General features: G+C 39.5%; 1 protein-coding gene and 1 long non-coding RNA gene across 12 annotated transcripts in view; one reads left to right on the top strand and one right to left on the bottom strand.

Moving 5' to 3' along the window:
- The window catches only part of nrxn2b (neurexin 2b), a 703,630-nt gene that overhangs the window by 116,311 nt on the left and 562,896 nt on the right, over window positions 1-24,423 (bottom strand). The window lies entirely within an intron of this gene.
- LOC107836673 (uncharacterized) lies at window positions 1,882-2,952 on the top strand. 3 transcript variants are annotated; one of them, XR_001662615.1, is made up of 3 exons: window positions 1,882-1,925; window positions 2,023-2,271; window positions 2,624-2,952. It is a non-coding gene; the product is annotated as an uncharacterized LOC107836673 (long non-coding RNA). The 3 variants fall into 3 exon arrangements; XR_001662614.1 differs by having other exon boundaries at window positions 1,892-2,108; window positions 2,219-2,271; XR_001662613.1 differs by having other exon boundaries at window positions 1,892-2,271.

The following is a 24,423-nucleotide window of genomic DNA, read 5'->3' as shown; positions in this document are numbered from 1 at the left end:
ACACACGTTTGTGTTGCTATCTTTGTGGGGACTTTCCATTGACTTCCATTCATTTCTACAGCCTAAACCTTACCTTTAACCTTTTCCTAACCCTAACCATCACATACCTAACCCTAACCAAAACTCAATTCATACCTTAGTCCTAACTCTGACCCCTGACCCAAAATCAGGGTTTCCCCTTGTGGGGACCAGGCTCCGGTCCCCACAAGGAGCAATTGGTCCCCACGACTTAGTATACGTCAGGAAAATCGTCCCCACAAGGTATTACAAATGTGCGCGCGCGCACACACACACACACACACGCACACACACACACACACACACAAAACATTCACTCATGAACTCAAAATTATTCATACCCCTGAAATGTTTAGATGCAGCCATTTTCATTCAATCAAGAATCTCCTTTCTGAATGTGCGTCAAAAATGAACAAAGTTAAGAAGCATCATTGAATTGTTTATTAGAACTGCTGAGATGCTTTTTGCATGTTTCTACAGGTACTTTTGACTATTCAACTTGCACATTGAGCTCCAAGACTCTAATGTTTAATTGCCTCAACAGAGCAGGTTCAAATCAGGACTCTGAAAGGGCCCCTTCAAAGCCTTGGTATTATTTCCAATAAATTGAAAGGATAGTTGCAGCAGCAACTTGTGTTATTTGAATATTGGAAAACTAAATCAATCAGCTAACCATACATCATCCTGGTCTTTTTGGTCCTCTGTTGTGCCATCTCTTTCCTCACTTGTGTGAATTTATGAACTGCATTTTCCTGTTTTTCTTCTTTTTCCAGAGAATCAATTTCTCTATCTTGCCAACTGAGATGAACACGATCCGCAACAAGTTGGAAAAAAAAAAACGAGAGTTTTCCGATGCAAATTGATTTTCTACTCCAAACTCCTTCCTTTGAAAGAAACCGTCTGTGTGATTGAGTAGTCAAGGGGATTAAAGTACCCAGCAGGTAATTTAATCCATTTCATTAATACATACTGCATGAAAAGTGGGATTTTCAACAGCTATTGACACCTAGTTCTGCCGTGCGCATGGAGATTGAGGGCTATCGGCAAGAGGTTTTCGTCAGAGTGGAAAATTGTAGAGCACTGCCAAGAATGGTCAAAAACACTGTGTGTCAGTGTTCCCCTATAACCCCCCTCCCCTTGTGCCTAGTAGAGGTTTTCGTATTAAATGAAGTTGCTGAGAGCCATGCAAATGCAAATCAACTGTTGAGCACCAGCCTTTTGACTCTAATTCCTGTTGTAGCTAAACCATTTTACCTTCTGTTCACCTGTTTACTAGACCCAGGACCTGGACAAAACCCCTCAGTGTTATTAATTGAGAAATAATGAGATTTAAGTATAAAACAGGCATTAATGCTGAAAATGTTCTAATGTTGCAAAGTCACACAAATGGAACAAAATTAGTGTGACATTCACCATCCAGCACTGAACACACTTAGCTCAACTTAGGGATGTAACCTTAACAGTTACGTATTCATATCAAAGTACAAATTTCAGGGTAAATCTGATGATATATTGTCAACATTGCATGTCTGTCAAGCTCATCCAAGATTGTGCCGTGGCAATGCAGACAGAGCCACCGCTGTACACATTTCCAAGAGAAATTTTTCTGCTGACGTGAAAACACTGAGCTTTACATGAAGCACATCAGTTGTGTCATCATGACAAAGTTCCAATCATTTGCACAGGTAAAATTTTGGTCATCAGGCAGATGTTCATGGTATACTAAGTTGATGTTGCCTCTTCTGAAACTGTCTCCTAATCTGGACGTTGTGATTAAACATTCTCAGTATTTAATCACAAATACTGGAATACTGGCTCAAAAAAAGCTTGTGACGGAAATAAGGACGGAGCCATGAAGCCGGTATGTATTATGTACAGTCACTGCGTTGATTCCCGACTGTATAAGGGTTGGTTGAGAATAATTTTAACTTATTTACTTATGTATTTTTGAGAAAGCGATATATTTGCTACAATACTTTTTTAATTTTACATTTATTTCCACAGACTCCACAGAATGGGAGTCACATTTGTGTCAATCAGACTCTTCAGGAACGTCCTGATGTCCGTGACGAGGACAGAGATGCAACTGTGTGTGAGTATCTACTATTTTAGAATGTTGATGATATTTTATGCTTCAATATTGTTTATGTACATAATGTAATTATGCTATGTATTGACAATGCACAAAAATGTTTTCCAGCTGCATCCAGGACCGACTGCCAGTCATCCAGATGTTGGTCAAGAAAGAAGCAGGTAATATCTCGAGATGTCACAATTCCTTGAATGATTAAAGCACTGTGATTTATTAAAATCCATCAAGGCAAATTATCTGCCTCAGAGTTTGTTGAATTATGTTTTACTATTTATTACCAACTGCTTTTAATTATTTTTTTCTTCCAATTGTTTTCAAGTGTTTTCTCTTTTTTATTAAAGTTTTTATTTTTTGTAAGAATGTATTAATATAATGTTTTCTTTTGTTGTGTTTTTAGTTTTAATGTCTTATGTGCGCATACTAAGCTGGAAGTTGCCAAACATTTTCACTGTAGTTTCATAATGACAAAAAGATGCCGGTAGCTCATAATTATTGTCTGTTCTGTATTAACAGCTGATGGAGGAAGGCAGAGAGTACTGGCAGCAGAGGAGGTGGCATTCTGGGAGGATGGCAGCTATGAGGGGGTGTCAGGATGGACTGTGGTGAGGTTGAGACCCCAAGTTCCCCCAACCAGGAGCTCAGTGACGTCGGGCCTACGCTACAGGAGAGACATCGGGCCTACGCTACAGGAGAGACGTTAGGTCTACGCTACAGGAGAGACGTTGGGCCTGTCCTGAACGCAGCATAACGTTTGATCATGTTTGGACAAAAAATACACTGCCAGATAGTCCAGAAATGGACAAGCATTTATGTCTTATTTTGTGTGCAAACAGTAAGAAAAACTTCTGTGCCTCATTTATGTTCCTCATATATGAGCATGTTGCATATAAGCAATATCAAATGAATATATTTTAATACAGCATTTATTTTTATATAGATTTTTTTAAAATACAGCATTAAAAATATTAATGATTCGGGCGGGGTTTATTTATAAAGACATAAGTGCTATCCAATGGGCACACATCAACCAACCAATCATGTCAATGATGAACTGTGATGTCATTGTTTTTCATCCAATGACTGAGAATCCACGTGGGTTTGCTGAAGCGCCGCTAAGTAGAGTCGTTGACACCTCCCGCCAGCCTGCTCCCCCACACCTCTACTCCCCCCTCCTGGGATTCCGCAATCGACAGATTTCGACTCCCGTGAGTCGTGAGACAGTGAAAATGCAAACTGTCGATTGCTGTTGATATCTGCGTTCATGTCAGAATACAGAGTCAAAAATCCCACTTTTCGAATTCATCAAGACAACCAGCAAATGACCCTGGAGAAGCTTCAACTTTGTGAACAGAGCCGCATCTCCCGCTTGCTCTCGCACAAACATCTGTCCCTTTATTCTTTGATGGCTCTCCCACAAAATGTGCGGGCCATTAATAAGCTTTACTACAGCACACTGACATTTCGGTGATGTCCTTTTAATTACTCTGATCGATGCTGTAGGATGGAGATAAATGAAGGATGGTGGATCGGGATGACGGGTTAGGGTGGGGCTGTTACAATTCCTTCAGTTGTGAATCGGTAACCTTTCCACGCCATTGCTTAAATGTAAACGGTGCCCTTAGGGTGGTTATCATAATGTATTTCGATGCCATTTGGATTCGTTCGGAAAACAAATGAGCCCCTTTTGGATAAGTGGCTGAGCTTTCCCCTCAACTCATAGCGTAGATGTCTTGGATTTTTGAATAAGGAGGAAAACCAGGAAATAAATCCGTATGGAATAGATCATGGAATATCAGCCAATAATTCTTTAATGCTGAGATTGCTGGGTCCCATCACAGGGTCCTTAAAAAGTCTTAAAAGTCTTAGATTCAAGTGCCTAAAATCAAGGCCTTGAAATGTCTTCAGAACCATTTTCAAAAAGTAATTTGGCCTTAAATGCATTACATTTTGTCTTGGCTGGATTATTTAATCTCGTAGAGTCACACACTGACATCTTCATTCTGTTCTGTCACTTGAAATGATTGGAGATACCAGTAACTAACTGCTAATGTACCCTTGTTAGCTTGCTAACTATTTTCTACGCTTATTTTGGGTAAGTGCAAACTTATTAGCACTTGGTCGATGTTTCTTTTTTTCTGCCACAAGCAAAAAATCTACAAGCAGAATGAAAAGCAAAAAGCTGTTGCCAAGACACAGAGAATGCAGAAATGTAGATTTTGCTCCTCCGGTATGTTTTAAGTAAATGTAGTTCATACAGCTGTTGAACCAGGAAGTATTTTTATCACTTTATATTCAATAAAGAGGCATAAACCAAACTTGCACGTAAATGTGTGACACACTTTGTGTTTGGTTGTAACAGCAGGTTCCACCAACCACCCACAATATTTATCTATTTATTTCAGTACTATGGTTCATTTATGTTTGTGTGGATCAAACTGTGCTCATCATTCTATCACAAACAGACTAAAGACAGTCCAAATTTGGCCATGGTTAACATCTGGCACATTTGAAGGACCTTAACTCTTGTCAGCTGGCCAACAATTGGCCCATAATGTGAAATTACAGAACTGTCACAGACACAGATTTCTGCAATCAGTCAAAGGAAGCCACTCTCTATGCGAGGTTCAGAAATCTGAATCTAGTTACCTTCAGTTCTGCTGTGTCACTGTGCTGATGGAGGCTTGCAGTGCTGATCGCAGCACTCTTCTAAAGCAACACTGTTCACTTCGACTCTTAGCTGGCTACACAGAGAAGCAGACATGTTTCAATGGCAATCATTGCCACCAAATAAGATCTGACATTAAAAAAAAGAAAAGAAAAAAAAAATAACTCACTGTGATGGCCACATTCAATGACACATCTGGTAAAGATTGGTGAAAGATCCTAAAATAAATGAATTTTTTCTTCCATTGACACAATGAGGAACTGAAAAAATAGAGAAATCTCCACTTTAATTTAGCCATGAGGCCCAAAATCTGCATGTACTGATGGACTCAGACCTGAACCTTCACAGTCACATAAAGACAGTTACAAAGTCAGCCTTCCACCTGAAGAACATTTCCAGCTAGATCTAAAGAAACTCATACATTAGTTTATTTTTAATCACACTCTTCTACAGACCTTCCTCTGGCTCCCTGCAGCTCAGAGAAAATACTTTAAAATACTTTTGACAGTTTATAAATCACTGAATGGCTTTAGCACCACAATACATTAAAGTTCTGTTGTTCTATCCACTTTCCAGACCCCTCAGGTTCTGGAAACCTGAGGGCTCTGCATCCAGAACCAGAACCAAACATGGAGAAGCAGCATTCAGCTTCTATGCACCACAAATCTGAAACAAACTTCCAAAAAAACTGCAAAACAGCTGAAACACTGAGCTCCTTTAAATCAAGACTAAAACCCCACCTGTCTACAGTTGCTTATGGATACTAATAAATGGAACATTAACCAAATGTATTTAATGCCCTTTGATAGTTTTGATGATGGCACTAGACAAAAGGTAATGTCTGTTGGTTTTCAAAACACTTCACTATCTGATGTATTTTTGATGTTTTGTATGTTTTCATCATGTCCAGCACTTTGAACTGCCATATTACTGAAATATGCTATTCCAATAAACTTGATTGGTTCATTTAAGCACATTTATTATTCAGTGGATTTTTCTTTCTATTGTTTTAAGAAAATAAATATTTTCCTCAAACATTTCTTAAGGTCAAAGCAGACAGAGATCTTTGATCATTCCTCTTTGCTCAGCCTCCAGAGGCCGGTCTGATACTCTCTTCTCTTTAGCTCACCCCACAGGCTTTCTATGGGATTTAGGTCTGGGCACCAACATTGGGATTGAAGACAGATGATTTTGTCTCCAGTGAACCATTTCTGGGTGACTTTGATCACAATCCAGCTGAAGGAACTCATTTTTAACTCATTTTAAGTAACTATTTTTTTTAAATGTCCTTAAATTTCAAAGAGTTCATGATGCTCTTTGTTGTAGCGAGATTCTCATCCAATTTGAAAGCGAAACAGTCCCTCAGCATCAAAAATCCCTGTGGCTAAACAGTGGACAGAAAGTTTTTTTTTTTCTTCATAAATATCCTTTGTTTCATATCTGACTGTTATGATGTAATGTTGTGATCCCAACATTTTCTGCAGTGAGCTTTGTAGACTTTTATTTTGACCTTCCTTTTCATTCTGCTCACTATGTGGTGAGCTTTGGGTTATGAGGCAAAATATAGGACGTCAGTATACTGCCCAATTTATAAAAGGAAATAGCATCATTACCAGGTCATGTTCATAACTTACTATGAACGTACATTAGAAACTTTTATTTAAAAAAAGTAATGTATATAATCAAAAACTGCTGCCATTACATGTACTTTACCGTGATTTAAAGCGATTCTGATAATGGCACAACAGGAGATTTAGTTAAAAATAATGATCAACTTCATTGGAATTTTCTAATTACACCTTACTCTAAACTACTTCAAACCATTTTATTTTAAAGCCTTAAAATTGATGTCCTTAAAAATATACGTTTCCCCCGACCCCCAAGATTCACATTTTAAATGGGCAAGGCATTAAAAATAATCTGTATTCTAAGTGTCGAAATTTTAATTCCAATTCTGACACAACATATTCTATTTTTCATTTATTAATGACTTCTCTTCCTGCCATCTCGGTGACAGCTGTGCTGTCTCACGCTGCCTCTGAACAGCATCTGTATATTATTTGTTATATAACATTTTTTTTCACTAATTAGAACAATGTTGGAAGTAATTATTCCAGTGAGTTCTAATAAATTTTTGAAGAAATAAAAAAAAAAGTATCAGAACAACAATGGAAATATACCAAACTTCAGTCAAATAAGTAGAGCACCATTTTTACAAACCACTAGAAAACAAGCCGACTGTTAACTTTGATTTCAAACATTCAGTGGGAAAGGCAGAATGCAGAGGTGGAGGTCATTTATTCCGTAACTTGTGGGAAAACGCGTGGCCACTTCACAGTCTTATGGCTCACATCAATGAGATCAGCTGCTTCTCTCCTGTGCAACGTCTGGAAAAGCAAACAACCAAACTGAACTTCAGAGGCAGTCGGCATAATGATGCTAAGATTGGATTTTTTTTTTCCAGCATCCTGCACCTTTTACAGACTCAAACTGTATCACCATTGAAGCTGTCGTGGCCTGAGGGAACATGAGCGTGAATTAAAGTCTTAAACTCTCAAGAAAAAAACATTCACTTTACCTTATTTATGACTAAGATGTTTAAAAAAAATAGTTCTAAATGACATATCTTTTTGTTGAGTTAAAATCATGATCAGATAGAAAGCCAAGATTTGCTGTCTATAATTTTTTTTCTTTTTTATGTTTGATGCCAGAGGCAATAGCCTCCAAGCCATCTGGCCATCCAGTGATGAATATTTTCTCCCTTCTGTTCTCATTCACATTTAGGAAGATAATCGCCACCCATTTCATCAGTAGACTTTTAAAGTGAAAGTGGCACTGCGGAGAAGCAGGACCGATCAACAACAGGAGATGAAGTGGCGTGTCGTCGGCATAGCGATGGTACTTCTGCTCCCTGCAACTTCACTATTCGCTGTCTGGGTAGGAGAAGAAATAAAAAGGACTGCAATGCCCAATAAAAGTTAAGATGATGCAAAACATTTGATCTTCTAGCGCGCCGTGAACAAAGCATTTCAGTCCATCATGTCTACAGGCAATAATAGACCGTTTATAGCTTTGTTCAGGGCCAGTCCCATGCTGTGCCTTACCATAAACCCAGATTGAAACGTATCCAATGTTCACACGACTTGTCTGTGACGACTGATATTGGTGAGACAGAGGGATAGAAGATATGTTAATTTATTGCTGTGTATTACCTCCCATTGTGTGCAATCAATTTCCTGGGGTTTCATTAAAACCTCGGCAGCAACAAATAATCAAATTCATTTGCCTTTCTTATTTAAATGTACAAAAATGTGTCTGAAATGGAAAAGTCAATTGTTTATGCATATTTGTTATGTCGATATTAATTTTAAAAGGAATGTTTGCTTTTAGTGATTATATTGTGACAAAGTTTCTCTTGTCACCACAGCTGTTATGTTATCCTTTTATAAGCTGGTAGCATTGTATGTGCTAATGGTCTTATCCAAATAAATTTTGTCTTGCATTGCCCATCATTAGTGGTTTAAGAACAAACCTTAATTTCAGCTTTTCTGATTAACCAATAGCAATATATACAGCAGTAAGTTATGGATAACCTGTTTCATATTGTTCATACTTTGATACCATCATGGTATTTAAGAGGATCTGTGTGGCACACAGTCACAAGCTGTGTTTCCTTTATGCGTTTTGAAGAATGGCATTAGAAAAGGTTGATGGAAACTGAAAAATTTGAAGTAATTTCGTCACGTTTGCTAAAAGGTTTTTATTGTCGCTCAAGGTGGTTTTTAGGTTTTACAAAAAAGAGTTAACGTTTTAATGTGGGGAGATGGAAACACATTTATTACAGCCATGCGTAACGTCGATGTCTGAAGAAATTATGCTATTCGCACTATTGGTGCGAATAGTTTGATTCGCACCAAACTATTAGACAGAAACATGCACTCATTCATTTTCTTTTTTTGGGGGCAGCATTTAAAAAAAATTGCTCAAAATGACAATTGGAGTGAAACAGCTACATACACTAAGAACTTTCTAACGTGCAAAAGCACAAATTGAAATAGCTGAGAAACATCTTTCACCTCAATCAAGAAACTTTGAGTCTAACTAAACTACTTAAGCAATGTCAACATAAAAGTATGCGTCTTTGAATATCCAGCTTAAAAAAATAAGTAGTTGAAAGCAAGATGTGTTGTGGTTCAGAGCATTATAATTACAGGTGGAAAAACTTTTAACAAAAACAGAGAAGTAATCAGTGTACAATCAGGTGGATGGACCTGTTGGTAGATTATGTCTGACATAGTGTTTGTGGATCTGTAACGAGATTAGAGAGCAGGTAGGAAAACCAGGAGCTGATAGAGATGGTTTGTGACAAAATGTTAGCAATAATTGGAAAGCAGAAAAAAAAGAGGCCATGAGTCAGACACAACTATATCAAAGGTTCAGCAAAGGTTCAACATTTGGACACAAAGGAGTAAAGAAGACATTTTGGATATGTTCAGGTTATGATATAGGGTAGGATATTGGATACACTGGACAAATTATGAGGAATATGGAGCTGCAAGAATTAGTCTGTGACAGAGCAATGAACCAGGGAGAGGGTGAGACGATCCAATGTGAAGACCATCAAAAATACAAGATGAATCATTGTAACAACTCAACTTATAAGAAAAGAATAACCAAAAAGGTTAAACTTGGCAAAATTTCCCCACATTGGAGCCAGATTTGAACACATCCTCTGTATTTTACACCAATTTTCAAAATTTCAGCAACTCTTCAGCTTCCACCTGTATAAGCAAAATGCAAGTAATCCTTGCTCACACGTTTGTGATTTTATTTCTTTAAATTTCGATCTTGCTGTGATATTTTCCCGTCTTCCGTTCCTCACTTTTCCCTCGACCGTCTCCTGTCATTTGATGTCAAACAGCGCAGGCCGCCTGCGTGAAGAGCGCTTTTCTTGATTGAAATGATAATCAAAGACTCGAGTGGCTCTTGTGCCTTGGTGAGAATGTAATTCACATAGAGCTTCCAGTCAACAGCTTGTCCCCCAATTTCCTTGGGAAGTGGTATCCTTGCAGGTAGTTGGCTTTTTTTTTTCCCTCCCCCTTTTTGGATGTCAACATAATTGATCGCCAGGGCAGCAGGCCTTTCAGTCCAACCACAAGGCACTTGACATCTTTTGAATTATTAGAAGCTGAAATTGTTAGAATTTTTGAGCAGAGAGCCATAATTTGAGGTCAGTGGGACTGAAAACCATTCTCATGACAAATGGCATTAGAGGGAGCCTTCCAGTGGGACCGCCAACTCTTTTCACATTGTTGCAGGAAATGACTGTAAAGGTTTCAGCGGTAATTCACACCAACACGGACGTGCCTCTGCTTAAATTTGCACATCGTGAAAAAGCTTTGTTCCAAATTAATACATATACTGTATTTAATTATATCAATCATCCTGACAATCATCTCTATGGCTAAATTAACGGTTATGGATAGTAACTTCATAGAACTTCTGTTCAAAATGTTTGAACAATCCCACTCTTAAACCACTGGTAGCTCTGATTGAAACGTACCAGAATCATGTGTGTCACACTTTAAAATGAGCAGTTTGTCATTAGTGTTTGTTATGAATATAACAAGACCTCATGATAATAAAGCACTGCAATATTTGTTATCAAAATAAAGACTCTCTTGTTAAGAATTTTGGAATTGAATTAAGTTATTACAATGAGTGGTGAATATTTTAATTATTTTTCTTTTTAAGGGTCTTACTGGCTCTAGTGGCCTTTATTTGATAGTGAATTGACAGGAAAGTGGAAAATGAAAGACTGGGAAAGACATGTGGCAAAGGTCACCAGGTCAGGACTCAAACCTGTGATGGCCGCATCGTCGACTAAAGCCTCCTCACATGGCTTGTGCTTAACCCCTGTGCCACTGCAGCACCCCGAGAGTGGTGAATATTGATGCTTTTTTACCTTGAAATCTTACATTTCTGTTTAAAACTCCTCCTTTGAAGTAACGGAAGTAGTTCCTCAGTGGCCTCGTTGGGGTGGACGGCGCATCGGTGACGCATAATAACATATATTATGCAAACGCCTAATCTTCCAAAATATTTGAGTTGGTTACCCCCAAGAAAATCAAAACCTTTACAGAATGACAGACGATAAGGATTGTGTGTCTGATTACGTCATAGCGATGCTATGAAACCTGTCCAAATTTGAAGGCTCCTCCAAATGTAGCACACAAATAAAGCAGTGGTGTGGTGTGTCCTTCCTAGGCCACCCTATCCCAGCATTTACAAACAGGAGACCTCCGGTCTTGTAGCAATGGCGGAAGAATACATTTTAAAACTGTATGCTTTTAGTACAAAAATTTGTGTCGTTAGCTTTTTGGCATTTTGAATAGACATGTTTTAATAATTTATTATTAAAATAACAGATTCATTCATGTAATTAATTAATAATTGAATAAGTAAAAAGATTTTGAACTCCATGTTTTACCTGCATGCGTATAGTGCCATCATGATCCCTAGGCAACAGGACATTCACCGAGGTAAAGACAGGAATAAATCAGAAGGTTTGAACTTAAAACTCATCATGTGCTGTGAAGCCTGCTGTCGTACTTCACCAAATAGCTGTTTTACTGTCTTTTAAAGGGTCAGTATTATGTAAAATCAACTTTTTTGAGCTGTACATTATTTTGTAATACATTATTTTCTCATCAAAGACAAAACTAGTTAACAGAGGAGCGCCACTGTAATGACTTCCTGAAGGCAGAGTTTCAAAAAGAGCAGGAGGTTTTAAAGAAAACAAAGTAAATTTTTTTAAAGCCCTATTTGATATATACAGCATTTTTATAACAACTGAAGTTAACATTGTTAGTTGATTGTGCTATAAAATGGCACTATGTGTCTGGGGAACACATAATACTGGCCCTTTAAGGCTCAGAAAGGTAACACTACGTGGGTACATCATAAATCAGAAGTTGTTGGCAAGGAGACGTCTCAGGTGTGAAACCTTTACTAATGGATTTAGTAAAGGTTTCATTTATTCATGCCAGAGGAGGAATCATAGAGCTAATATGCATTTGTTGAGCCCAAATAAAGATATACACATAAATATGCTTCTTGATACTGTATGCAGTAAGAGAATACAATATCTAAATTGAACCAGAAAGCAACAAAAGAGACAATGGCCTAATTAACTCTGTGGGACTCATATGTGTGTCTTTTCTATTCTAACCAAAGCAGTGATTAACTTACTTCTTCCACACACACGCGCTGCCCATCCAACCCTAATTGCTAAGCTGGTAAATATAACCATCCAACAGGCTGTGCTGAATAGGCAGACGCTTTCATTTTGGCCGGCAGCACGGACAGGACAAAGGGCCGGCAGACAGCGCCAAGCAGCAGAATGAGGAAACAAGAGCGCAGAATGGGCAGGTTGGTGCGAGTGGAGTGGGAGCAGGAGCAGACGACGGCGGCCTCAGTGACACGCCACAAACATCACCAGAACCAACGTGACAGATTCAGAGCACTCAGCTGAGAGTGGGGCAGAGAGCCGAGCAGGAAGGGGTATAGCGGGAGGGAACATAACGGAACTCGACTTCCTGGGGTTTAAAAATACATCCGCAGTTAAACAACGCTTCGTATCGCTGCGCCACACAGAGAGACTTATTGGCTCGGACTCGCTTGTGCGACTGTATATTTCTCCTGCATGTAACGAATGCTAGAGGGCTGTGTCATCAGGCCCCAGTGTTCACACTCCCCTGTGCCGTCGTGGCAATGCGCTCGTTGGAATCACACACATAAAGGTGGTTACAACCCCCGTACACTCCACGCTGCTGTCGCTATGAATTTGGCAGAGGTCTCCCTGCTCTGAATACGACTTTTTACAGATCCATAAATCATACTTTTAGGGACTGCATTGTATTTTTCTCTACTCCATCGCTGTGCGACTTCAAAACATGTATGAAAGGCTTACAGTGACACTCAACACTTCTAGAAACCTTTCAACTACAAAGCTTATTGAATTTCATTGAGCTTTTCTAGAGAGTTTTAATTAGTAATCCAAGATATTCTGTTTCCTTGGAGTAAAAGTATCACATTGACACAGCAGCCTATTTCTATTCAAGCAAGACAGACACAGACGTCAGTCTTAATTGACTCCAAATAAACTAGAAGAAAATTGCTGCTCAACCGAACTTGATAAAAATCCAAACATTGCCTAAAAAGTAATAAACAACTAGAACATGGCCATAAGTTTTGCTTACCACCACGAAGAAGCAAACCTGTTTATCAATCAGTTTGAAAAAGTGTAGTAGTTGTTCTCTGATCGGACCAAGTTTACCAGGCTACCAGGTGTGGAAACACCCTAAAGGCTTGGCCAAGGTGGACTGTACAAATGATCGATATGAAGGATGGCAACAAGTGTGGCACCAATGATTTTGTTAAAGCAAAACATACTCACAGTGAAGGTTTTCACCATTCGTGTCAATAAATATGACGGGTACAATATCTATAGTGTTAGAGGAAGCTATATTATCCAATCTTTTCACTGAACTGCCAAGAGGTGTATCAGACATGGTTAGTAAAAAATATAAAGATTATGGTGTGGACAAGCACCTATTTTATAGAATTACTACTGATTATCTATCAAATGTAGTGAACACTTGAGAATCTCTAAGAGATATCTGTGTCTGGCGTTGGCAGGCTGAGTAACATTATTAGGTCAACTGAAAGCATTCTAGAAAGCAATAAAGAACATCTTAAACATTTAGCTCACATCAAGAAAATAGGAAATCTAAACTGGCATAAGGCATGTTTCTTCACTTTGTCCATGTTTCTCTGCCCACATCTGGGAATATGGGTGTCCACAATAACATGCATATTAAAGCATGGACATACATAAGCCTTTATTAAACCATGCCTTAAATCAGACATGGCACTGGTGAAGTCATAGCCCAGGGCTCATTTATTTATGGCAAGCAGCAATGAATTCTCTGTGGCATTTCATCTTCCCATCACTATTAATCTGGCCTTCTGGGGGTATCCCTGCAGAGCCATCTATACTGCCTGGGCTCCAGGTTCCTCGCACATACACAAGCATGTGATCCGGAACAAATTTACAACCTCTCAAGCTGAGGATGGTAATCGCTAGGTGAGTCTCTCCAAAAGTACCTTGAGGTGTTCAAAAAAGGACACGTCTGTCAACCCGTTAGCAGAACTGAAGTTAATTGGATAGTAAATGTGTTTACGTTGGTGTCAACAGCCCTACTCCGCATCCACGCGCTCATGTCAAGACCCTGGGAAAGGCATGACTTTATTTATTTATTTATTTATTTTTTTTATTTTACAAGCCTGCATGACACACACAAGAGCACACAATCCCTAAACCAATTTGGTGCACAGGCTGACGAATAAGTCATCTACCCTTCATTGAAAGCAGCTAAAAAGAAAAGGCAGGGATTAACCGGAGGCCAATTACAGAGTTGGCTAAACCTCATCTAACTGGAACAAATACGAGGCGAGGTCTCAGGTTTTTTCTGAACATGGAGTCAAATGAACATCCTTAGCACAACTTGGCTGGAAAAGAAACAAACTGAGTAAACATGGACAACATGAAGTTGCAGACAGAATCTTGAAAGTCTGTCTGCAAGAATTTGCAATTTGGTGCAAATTCAGTAACTAACACTCCAACCCATATTGCTTTAAATGATTAAACATCAGCTTGGTTACAGATAAGTTTGCATTAGTCCTTATGTGTTACTTTTTATCTGCTGTGAAATGCTGTTTTTAATTTTAGCATGTTAGCATGACTGTTAGTGTAAAAAAAATACGTCAAAAATTCTAATGTTAGCATGTTAGCATGAAGGTCAGTGTCAGAAAACACTGTTAACTTATAAAGTAAACAGTTTTTATAAACTTATAAAGCAAAAACAGTGTACCTGAGTTGTAAACGGTCTTGATTAAAAATAGAATTGGATCCAGTGCAACTTAAGTTAAAGGTTAAAAAAACATGCTAATGCTAGCATGCTAAGCAGCAAAATGTTAAGATTTTCAAACTAGCTTACAGCATCCAAGCACATTTAACTTGGAATGTCTCATTGGCTATTTGTTTTAAAACTTGAAGACTTGTGTGTGTCTGTGAAATGAGGGAATGAACATTTTCAAAAACAATTTATATTCATCATAGATATATGATAATCTGTCATGTTTATGATGAATAATATCCACAGAAATGCACATAACATGGATCTTAAAGTTAAAATCATGTATGGCTGGTCATGAAGGTCAACTGAAAGAAAAAGAAAAAGTGACTAGTACAGGGTCTTAAGATGTGCGGCGAACATGTGTTGGTTGTAAGTGACTCAAGACAGCTCGTATGCATCTCGACAGTGATTTGGAGCGAACGGTTGCATGACACCATGACCTCAGCTAATGCTAACACATGTAGAGTGACATAAACATGGTGAGAAAGACTTGAGGGCGAGGCCACGCTGGAAGACACGGCTTGCTGTGCACCCAAGTGACACCAGGGTCAACAATAATCGGTGGGAAGAGGATGCTGATGTGGGGTGTCTGGGCGGGAGGGAGGAAAAGGGAGGGGTTTCTTCCTCACTGCTTATAGCTAAAAAAAACGTAGCATATCCCAACACACTGTGACTTTTCAAATCATGCAACTGTCAAAGGCAGGTAGTGCCTTTATTTGACAGTCTGGTCAGCTCAGATTAGGTTATAAGCTAGAGAAAAGCAAAATAAACAGGGATCTATTTGGATGGTTGCTCTTGTGAGGACTTTGAATCGGCTATGTGGGAAAGAACGGGTGGCACAACAAAGAATGGCCTTGATTAGAAAATTCCTCCTGGGAAATGGCAGCAGATATTTTACTTGAGACTAATGGAGTAAATAGAGCTTAAATCAGAATTGCTCCCAAAAACAACACAAAATCACAGCTAGTAGCAGTAGGGGATGACTAAATGTACTTCAGGACATAGAGGAAGTTTACAGTTTAATTAAGGCTCATTTAAACTTTTGTTTTTGATGGGAGAGTTGGTTCTGTTTCCCCTCTCCACAGACCAACAGGGAGAAGAAGACGAGCGCTGCAATTCTAAATACGTGAGTGAGAAGACCCTGGAATATGCTGCTAATATCCTTGTAGAATAAAAGCAGATGTAGCATCTTGGCAGCATACATTAAATGTTTGAAGTGCACAGGAAAGTACCTTGAGGAAACCTTAATAAGGCATTCGTATTCTGCAGCTGACGCCTTCTGGGAGCTCAGTGATTTGTGTCAAGATGCAGGAAGGAGCTTCACTGTTGTTTGTGGTGATCAACATTATGCTGGTGAGAAACACTGATAAACACACACATTAAAGACTCAAAGTAAAACTATTACTTTAAATGAGAAGACGACACTGGACTAAGACAAGGCAACATTGGTGCTGTTAAAAAACAGCCCATGGATATGTTGTTGTCGACAAAGACCCTTTCACACCCCTTAAACATTTTCATATTTTGTTGCATTATCACCACAAATATGCTGAATGTCTTTAGCTTAGTTTGATAAATCAACATTTAAAACCGATGGAAAGCATTTGTTTTTGAGCCCCTTTAAATCAACTCTTGGAATCACCTTCTGGTTTCCTAAGGTATGTCTTTAACAGGTTTATTGAAAACATAGCTCAAGCTTTGTCATTTTTATTGAGAGAGCATCTGTGAATATCAGTTTTAAAGTTTTATGTTTACATCTTTTTGGAATGCAACTCCAAATAATTATTTGCTGGGGTTTTTTTGTAGTGAATATTTAAAATGTTTGAAAGAAAGTGCAGCTTGGGAAGCTGAAGTAACCAGGTACAATGGTACTTGAGGAGTTATTGCCTAATGTTCGCAAATATGCCAATAGGTAGAACACCATCTATTTTCCTTCACAATCAATGGCAAGGTATTAGCTTATGTGCTAATGCTAATCTGGTCTGTGTGCAATAATCCATGCTAAAGGTATATGTGGTGTTTTGCTATTAAAATGAGCAACTGTAAGTATTTGTCGAGGGGTTCTCCTTTTTAGGTATATTAGCTATTCGTAGGCTACTGCAGTCCATAACTCCATGAATACCAGGAGACCACTGAATGCTAAAACCTTCAATTTTGGGCAAATCTGATCAGAGTACCTCTTTCCAAATGTTTGCTATGTCTCATACATGGCTTGTGGAAAACTCCAAAAGAACTTTTTAAATGACTTTCTTCCTATCACTCTTTCATAAAGGAGAACGGAGCACAATTAGTTCTATGGTCAATAGCTCTTCTCCAGAGTTACCATGGGTCTCTCAGCAGAGTCACATTCACCCAGTCTCACTAACCTACACACATTCATACATTCATATGCGGACCTGTAGGCAACTCAGGGTTAAAATGCCTCAAACCAAGACAGGAGGAAGCAGGAATCAAACCAACAACTTTCGGACAACAGGATGACTTCTCCTCCCACTGTTCCAAAGTAACCCTAAGCTGTTGGTGTATTGTTTTCAAATATAACCTTGCTTTAAACTTCACCACAGCTTTACCCCTGGTTTGTTTTTTATGCTCTTTGGTCTTTATAATGTTTGCAGTTTACAAAAAATTAGAGGACATAGGGAAACTTCTGAAAGTGAGTGGCTGTAATGAAGACATATTTACTGATGAATCTATATTTAAGACGATAATAAAGAGAGGGGCATTACGGAGAACATAGAGTATGGACTTATTTCACAGTTTGTTTAACATTTAAATATGCGCCAACAAATTCTTAAAAAGGGGAAAATAAGAAGAGTGTGACTCATTCCAACTAGCCAGTCACATCAAACTATGGATTGTGCAAGCACTTCATGTTTATAGACCTTAACTAAGGCATTGCCTCGTAGACAGGCTGTGTTGGGACCGTCTACTGCTGAAGCAGAGCCATGAAGGAAGGGTTGTGATGTGAATACACACACTAAGGTACCAGTCACATTGTTGGTACGCAGCCAACATCACACTGCCTGTTGGGCTTAGACTCAGCATTATGTGCTACAGGGTATATTATGTGGGTTTGGAATGAATGGACCAACACCATTGTTCTGAAAAAGGTGGATGCCCATGACCCTGTGCCAGGGTTGCTGGTTAGGTTGCTTTGGAGGCTCTGCTAGACTTGTTGCTTTGGTAATCATCTACCTAGTCACCTTGACAACACATTTTATCCTGAGTGAAAGTCTCCTAAATCACAATCCTTCCACAACTTCTGATTAAAAGATTAATATGACTTGGTTTCAAATATAACCTTCTTCTTTCTATACACTAAATCTGGACTATTTAACTGTTTATTTTTTTCTCAGTTGTTACCCACCTACAAGTAATGTGCTTTTAATATTAGGCAATCCTTTATTGTTACTTTTACGTAACCACTGCCTCACACTAGCACACTCAAAAATCCCCCCCAAAAAACCAGCTATTTATGGAGCAATTTCTTACAAGAACATGTTGTCTTCTGTAATTACACTGAACCTTTAAAAATCTATAATAGATACTGAAGTATTGAATTGATGAAATGGGTGAACCGATAGCTCAAAGTGAAGATTGATTTTGTTTGTTTTTAACCTATCTTTGAAATTGGTGAAGGTATTCCATGGTGTTCTTTTGGAATGTTTGCAAAATGTTAATTGTCGAAGCGGTGGATTTGAATTTCATATTTTGATTTTAAGAATTTCATTAAAAATTTTTTTGTAATGATTGTAAAAGTATGATTTTATTGTAATGTTTGTCTTGTGGACCCCAGGACGAAGAGTCTCTATTGTGGCAGAGACTCATAGGGATCCCTAAATCGACAATTTATTCTTTGTCCAATCTCTAAATCAGTGGTTCTTAACCTTTTTTGAGGTACCGAACCCCCCAGTTTCATATGCACATTCACCGAACCTTCTCCCCCCCCACCACACACACACACAGAAAATAATTTGCGGTATTCTGGTTTAGTAATGTAATTATGAGTTGTATTACCACCCCAACCACAAAAAGATGTGACTAAGGAGCAGATTTAGACTACAGAATTTGGTAAAAACGGTGAGCTTTACTGAAGTAATTAAAGACACAAGTTCAAATCCATGCTGAGAGTGGAGCTCCTTCAATCAGTGCTCCTCTGCAGCTCTGATTGGCTAAGCAATGTAACGTGATCCTCTGGAGCAAGTGATGGCAAAGCGGGGCGTCATCACAACTTTAAATAAGTGTGTCTTTACCTCGGCGGCAGAGGCTCTGCCGAATCCCTGAGACCGACTCATCGAACCCCTGGGGTTCGATCGAACCCAGGTTAAGAACCACTGCTCTAAATACTGGTGTTTTTCCATCGTCAACAGTGTATATCCTTCACTTGCTGATGAGATATGACTGACACTTTGGTCAAATATGAAATATGTGTGAAAATGATAGAGTTAAGACTCTGAGATATGATGTGAATGTGGCTACAGCCTTTTTCTCTAAACCTGCCATGATATGTCACCCCTGATAACTGGCAGATCAGGGCGACCTTAGCTTGCTTTATCTTCCCAGGCAGGCATTAGACTTTCTAATACGATTCCACACCGAGCGAGGTGTGGAATCTCATTTTATAAACGCTCCTCTAAATGACCCACCAGCCGTCACATGGCTGTGCCTCCGTCTTTACTTCTCCTTTTTTTCATTTTCATCATTCCAGAGGGATAATTAAGAGTCTGAGGCATGGCGTTGCTGGTAGTTGGTGGGATCCACGGGTGGCGAGGTGGCCCCCTCCTCCCAGCCTCAACAAGCAGCAGAGCCTCGAATCGTCAGTTTGCTCACTGTGTTATATCTGGTCACTTTAAGACAATGAAGAAATCTGACTCAATTTTTTTCCCCCCTCATCTACCACACTTTGCTGTAGTTTTTACATCATGGATACAGTGCCTTGCCAGGTATTCACACTTCTCCTGAGCCTTTCTACTTTCTCTTATATTTCAACAAGAACCTTCAGTGTAATTTTTGGGGGGATTTTATGTGACTTCAAATGAAAACATGAACATTACCACATGGGTATGTATTTAATATTCCCAAATAAGACCCATAATCTTATTTAGGGATACAATTTCAACTTGGTATAAATATCACTGTTTTGTTAAGACTCTCTTGAGATTTATTAGAGAACAATAATGAACAAAAAGCATCTTGGAGACAAAGGGATGCAGCAGACAGTTTGGAGAGAAAGTTCTGGAGACGTTTAAGTAGGGTTTAGGTCAGAACAAAATATCCCAAGTGAGATCATTATTGTGGGACTTACAACAGACTGATGTAGATTGATGACTTGAGTAGATTTAATCTAGCCTCTCCATATCTTTATTGAATTTATGCAACAGTGTCGGGTGTAGTTAAGGTTTGGGGGAGGACTCCCATTTCCTTTTGGCACTAGTTTACCTCCAAGTGAAGGGATTTAACTCCGTAACTGTAACAGCCTCAACTTTCATGTTGAGGCTGGTTCCCCCTTTCAGAAGCCATAGTACAGGACTATTAGTTACACACACTACAAAACCAGAGCTACTAAGGATTGGTTTAACTCAGCGTTAATGTGTTAGAATGGCCCAGTCCAAGTTCAGATTTTAAGTCCAATTGAGGATCGACACTTCAACATTGAGTTATCTCTCTTATGTCCTGTTTCTATGTCTGACATGTTTATACATCTGGACCTGTTCTTGTCTTAAGCTCCTTTTTCTATTACCTTCAACTTTTCTTTTAATCCAGCACCTTGTACTTTTTTTTTATTTCAGCACCTTTAAATTTTGTTGCATTTCTGGGGGTTTTTTCATCTTTTTTCTTGGTCAACTCTGACCCTGATGGCTGCGCATTCAGCTTTCTTCCCGCAAAAGAATGAACTAGGTCAATTCTTGCTGATATGGAAAAAAATATATTATCATCCTGGAGCAGAATTCCTCAAGACCTCTCACCACTTTTCTAATGAATAAGGCAAACATCATCTTCCAGTTTCAAGAGGTAATAGAAACAAAGACAGGTTATTTTGTTGCTAATCAGGTATAATAAAAATGTTCTCTCAAACGTATTACTCCTGGACATATTTGCTGTATGACTAGCTTTATTTCCTACTTTTTGTAAATTGGTCATATTGGTCCAACCTGATCATTGGTGGTCAAATTTTGGTTTTCTAATGGGTTTTTCCAAAAATGTGTGTGTGTGTGTGTGTTAAAACCAACTGCTACTCTTTCCATTTAACCTCAGATTTAGAGGCTACCCAGCAGTAACCGCTCTCCAATTTCCTGGAGCTTCCAGATTTGCACATAAAAGACCAGTAGCGCTGTGCCAGCTGTCTCCTCGACACTTTAAATCATTGGGCCAGATGTGCAGCTAATTGTCTATGCAAGCGCGGCATCTCGACACCCAGCCGTGACAGCCTCCAGCACGCAGAGATTTATGAAGCATGTGTCTCTTCTGCGTGTTCGCATCCGTGTGCGAGACGTTCAAAGTGTGAAAACTTTCCTTTCCACGTCTCCTCTACGCCTTTCGACCCCCGGGAAGCCCATGTCAACAATGATCCAAGTCTGGGGTGGGGTTGTACCCGTGTCACTACTGAGATGTTTTCTGCAACAGACGCACACAAGGAAGTCCTGATAGTGTTTGCCTTCAGCCTATCTACGGTGGTAAAGGTGCAGCAGGATACCTCACACACAGCTGCAAACCTGGTGGGGGGGCAGCGGAGCTGGGAGGCAGCACCCCCTGACATCTGCCCTTGAGAAAGCCCACTGATCTGGGCCTTGTTAAAACAGCAGGTGGGGGGCCCTCAGAGAAGCTCTTGGGTGTTCTCCTTTTCCACATTACTGGCATCACAGTCGGTGTTGAACCCAGGGGAGTTGCAATGTGTGTGTGAGAGAGATAGAGAGAGAGAATGTGAGTGTTTGGATGGCCAGGAATAGCCTGTTGTTTACTCATTCTATTCTCTGACTAATACTATATCTGCTTCTTTCAAAACACAGATTGCGGTGTGTCATTACATCTGTTGATTAGCTCGCCGATTGCTTTTGATCAAGTGAATCCGGAGAAAGGCATCCCTGAAGTCCAATATTTCTGCTTTATGGCTGCCACTGTAAACAGCTCTGGGACTCTGATGCAAGAGATTGCTGCTAATCCATCAGGGAAATGGTCTCCTTGGGCTTGACTACTCGCCTTTTCTCTAATTATTGAGCCTGCCAGCTTTGATAACTTTGCCCTATTTGTCACGTACGTATGCGTTGCGCCTCGGCTGACTGAGCAACGATTGCATGGTAATGTAAACCTGTGAGCAAGTGGACTACGCGAGACTGCAGAGGGCTTCATTCGTCAACAGAATCGACTGCGGCCCGTCTGCTTGTCTATTTGCTACAGCTCTACCTGCGGAAGGTCTAATGTCAGTCATACAGACCCAGATGGCTTCTCTCTTCATGTTACACCATGCATACGTCATGTTGGATGAGTCATTAGCAAGGTATGCGGCCATTCCAACCTCGTCGGCATGTCAGGAGGTTCGACTCAGCAGAATGACTGGGAGAAGCTAATTTTCATCTGTGTATTAATCAAACAGGCATGTGGACTCAGCTAATTGCTCTGGGAAAGCATCCAACTAGCAAGCACCTTTTTTTTTTCCTGTCTTCGATTGGCTCAGAAATGAACAGCATAACAGTTACTGCTTTAGCCTCCATTAAGTAGGAAAGATCCATGTGTACAAAGTGCACTGCATAATAGTCTGCGTTGGTTGCCTCTTTGACGTTTGAGTGACTTCTTGCCTAGCAAGTCAGCGCCCTTGTTAAGTATCAAGTAAGTGTGGAGACGTTGAGCTGCTCCTCGTTTTATGTTTCTTTCCTTCCAGCACAGCCTAACTGAATACTTTCAAAGCTTTTTGTCAATGGAACGCACAACAACTTCCAGAACAAACAGCCCTCAACATTAGCAACCATTTTGTTTAGAGAGGGAATTGTATCAAGTCTCCTGTGGCCCTTTTCCACCAGCACCTACCCAGTGTGGCTTCACTCTGCTCTGCTCGGTTCTGAGAGTTTTCCTCTAGTAATGGTTACATGGTACCAGACCTCTTCTGAGAGCCTACTTCACTAATAGAATGGAACATTTTATAATGTTCTCCTAAACCCTCTTTTACATTCGATTATCTGAATAGTCTTGTAAGATTGATCAGCGACTTTCACATAGACCTCCAGTGTCATGTAGCAGCAGGAGATTGATGCCTGAGACTAAATGAAACTTTCCCAGCCTAGAACTTACTAGGTTCAAAGCTGTGCTCTTTAACGTGAAACATAGCCCCCATTTGTCTTAACAAAAGCCAAGTGGAAAGATCATCTGTGTTGCGCTCCACAGAATCTTTGGTGCGTAACAATCAAGAATTCACACCTATAGTTCAATCAAGCCTCTTTTCTCTTTGTTGCGAAACACTCACAAACAGTGACAAGTTGCTGTTACAAGATCCGCTGACCAGAACCTACACAAGGCAGTCAGAATCAACTGTTAGCGAGAGCAGACTTGACAAGACTCCTTTGACTCTGGATTTAATTGAGATTGACAAAAAGTCATCGCTTTGTTGCTCAACATAGCTATGGTTTTTGTCAATCACAGCTGTTACTCAATCGTAGTGGAAACCCACTTGAACTGTGTTGAGTCGGTGCTAGTGGATAATTCTAACCCAAACCTTGGGAGTCCAGATTTATAATGACTAAACATGGTCAACTAACAACACTGGCACATTGAAATCCAACAGAGACGTTACATCCTGAGGAACTTGAAACCAGCATAGTTCCCTACTGCATTGTTCTAGGTTTACTGGACTCACCTTCAGAGCATTAGATAGGGAACTGATTGGGTCAGTAGAGATGTGGGAACAAGGTTGAACAATAACTTTGTCATATTTGTCAGGCTGAACGAACATTGTCATTGACATCGACATCTCACAACCTCCCAAACCCCTTTTAACAAAGCATAACTACTGAAATACTTGTGCCATTGGTGAGCTTTAATTGTGATCTGTCTTTCTTCTCATACTGTAGAAGTCTACATCCACACAAAATGTGTATAGTTATCAGAAACAATTAAGATATTAATTATTTCTGATAATTAATATCTGATGTTTTGTTTTGATGTGGGTTTCAAAGATGGTGGCAGTGTAGCGAGTGCTAGGATGTGCATGTGGCATCATCAGTGTCTGGTGATGATGGTCGCGTTCTGAAACAGAGAACAGTGCCACATATTACAGGGGAATATATCTTAAATTGCTAATGCAACCTAAAAATAAATTAAAGTTAACCAAAAATAAGTTCCAAGTGGAAATACTATGGGCTTCTTTTTCTACACCTGCCAACATTCTGTCAGCAATATCCTAGAGATACAGCAGCACTACTTAGCAGAAAACCAGGTTCTTTGGATTACCATGAGACTGCAATAGTAAATTTTTATTCATTTATTTTTTTCTAATTTCTTATGCAGTTTTTATTTCTGCACAGTTGGCCTCATCTTTTCAATCAAAGTTTTGACATTTTCCTTCTGCTTGCACCAACAGCCCCACAGCCTTAGATATAAATGCTTTTAATTAGCATAAATTCTGGAGCCTGAGTCAGCGTTCAAGCACTGACTCAGCAGAGGGGGTGGATAAGATAGAG

Source organism: Poecilia formosa, unplaced genomic scaffold (genome assembly GCF_000485575.1).
Source record: "Poecilia formosa unplaced genomic scaffold, Poecilia_formosa-5.1.2 Scaffold73, whole genome shotgun sequence".
NCBI classification, from domain to species: domain Eukaryota; kingdom Metazoa; phylum Chordata; class Actinopteri; order Cyprinodontiformes; family Poeciliidae; genus Poecilia; species Poecilia formosa.
Note: the sequence above shows the minus strand (reverse complement) of the source record. Positions and strands in the feature narration are given on the sequence as shown.